We start from the raw sequence: 2,757 nt of genomic DNA, 5'->3' as shown, positions 1-2,757 counted from the left end.
GTTTAACTCAAAATCTTCAATAAGTAGTTCTACTCTCTCATTCGTCCGAGAAAGACTTTAGTTAATGGTTGAACCATAATTAAATTTTCCATCACAGAACCAATGATATTTAAGGAATGAGATAATTACATGGTAAACAACCATTTAACTTAACTATAGTTACAGACAACTTGTAAAGGATCGATTTGGTTATATTGATTTTGTCCACAGACACAACTTGTTTTACCGTGCATAAAAGTTTAAGGTCTATAGTGATTTCCACTAGTTAACGAATAAGATGAATAAATCATTAATTTGAATCTCATTCAAATTAAATTGATAATATTGAAAGAATTACTAACTATTTAAATTTAAATGTGATCTAAATATTTAAATCCTATTAATATGAGATATTAAAATCGATAATTTTTAATTACCTTTTAATATGCGATACGAATAGAAACTCATAACTAAATAAAGTTCTAACATAATAGGATTAGGAGCAACCAAGTTTAGTTCTATATAAAGGATTCTAAAGAGCCCTCATAGGACACAACAACACAATCTGTACAACCATTCTACAAAGTTTTTTCTTGAAAAACTTCTCTCAAGTCTGGAGTACGATTCTCTAAAAAATCTCCTTCCTTATTTCCTGACATCTTTCAAGTTTGGTTCCTACAACACGAATCTTTATAAGAGTTGTAGCAAGGAAGATCTTGTGGAAAGCGAAGACTTTGAGGAGCTCACCAGTTTGAGAGGAAAGGATTTTGTTTTACTTACATGTCAACAACAATATAATGCGTAACCCTTTTATAGTTTTTTTTTTTTTTTTTTATCTTTAATTCTTTCAAGAAATCAAACAATAGTACAACCTCGTTGCTCGCACTACAGGTCCGAAGCATTCAATCTCTTCACTTTAGACACCAACTCTGACGGACTCCAGCTAACCCTACACCACCTCCGTAAACCGTCGCACGGCCAAGATCTGATCGTCATTTCTTGCAACCTCAGTTGACCACCATCTCTATCAATTACAGTTGGCAAACCTTTGGTCACCATTCTAGCATCCTCGATTTACCACCATCCCTGCATGACCACCAACAACTAGCCTCATACCACCATTTTTAGTGACAGTCATCGGCCAATTCTGGCCACCATCTTCTGCGACCCCTACAAACTCCAGCCTCCATTCCCACCGGCAAGTTCTTTTATAGTAATTTAAAGTTAATAAAAACATTTTCTCAATACATAACAAACTGAACAAACTTTTACATAAAAACATCTTTTGCGTTTTACCTTAATGAGTTCTTATCAAAAGTTTTTGAACGAAAATGAATTTTTTAAAAATAGTTTTTTTCTAAGTCATTCTAAACCATCCTCCACACATTCAATCAAGATTTTTAATCGCATCATGGTTCTTCGCTAGAATGGATATATGTCACGTCTGTTCCACACACGTCCTTTTACTCGCTATGCAGCACACGACGCGACTTGAGCAATTCTGACACTTCAAGTTGAAACACCAAACACTCTACTTAAGTTTTTGATCTTAAACTTAAATTTGAGCTTATTATGCAAAATGGAAGCATAACAGAAGTAGCGAAAGTTTATAAACATCAACCAAACATTTTATAATTACACTTCCTTACATCTTTAATATGAGTGCTAAACAATGAAACTTGGACGCCTTGCTTAATTCTCACAAAACTGAGATGCAACATTTTTAGGAAAAGGCCATTATATTACATAATAATTTCTTGTTTACAAAAATTAAACAGTAAAAGAACTTAGATCGCTTGCTTAGCTTCTTCTTTGCGTAGCAACCCATCTTATCCTTCCTTACTTGGCTGAAACGCCTAATGACCTGGGGAGGAAAAACTGTAAACGTAAGTCAAGGACTTAGTGAGTGATATATTTAGAAAGTTGTTGGTCGTACATATATATATATATATATATATATATATATGAAACAGTTTTCATAAACAGACTTCAAAGTCTCATTCATGAAACATTAAATACACATTATTTTTCCTCGTTTTTTGTGCCAGAAACATGAATCATTCCCACGCATAGACTACTGTGATGTCCTTTTCATCAACAATATCCCTTAGAGAATTTTTTGTTTCATTTCTCGTTGCTCAGACCGCTAAGCTCAATACACTTCTTTTACGCATTGGCCAGCTTTACTCCACCATACAGTCATTTTCTACATTGTTGCTTTTACTCTTTATGTGCACATAACACTTAGAACTAATGGTTTAAACATAACATACAATCGTCACTTTTAAAAAGTTTATTTATCATAAAAGATTTCTTTAGAATAATCATTACTTTCACAAACATTAATCATGTGCGGAAACAACATTACAAATGAACAAGAGGTTCACGAAGAAGCTTTGAAAAACATTAAACATTTTGGAAAATCATTCACAAATTCTAAGTTTCCCTTTAACTCAAAACGCCTCGTCTTCAAGCTTCAAGTTTCTTCTCGCCTCAGTTCTTCTCTTTCCAGTAGAGATTCACTAAGGATTTTAGCATAATCATCCTTTTATTGTTCCTCCTCCTTTATTTATACTATTCTCCAAAATAAATTAGTCATCCTTAAGTCCCCATTCCATTGTCAGCTCTTACTTCAGACTTTAAGTGTGTAAGCTTTATGTTTATCTTAACCATGTTTAGCTCACATTCTTACACATGGCCCATTAAGCATAATTAGAAAATTTTCCAAAAAATTTCTACTTTTCCACTACTTAACTTCAATTCACCTAGCCAGACTTG

The sequence above is a fragment of the Cucumis melo genome, chromosome 6 (assembly GCF_025177605.1).
Source record: "Cucumis melo cultivar AY chromosome 6, USDA_Cmelo_AY_1.0, whole genome shotgun sequence".
Classification (NCBI taxonomy): Eukaryota; Viridiplantae; Streptophyta; class Magnoliopsida; order Cucurbitales; family Cucurbitaceae; genus Cucumis; species Cucumis melo.
This window is presented reverse-complemented; position numbering follows the sequence as displayed.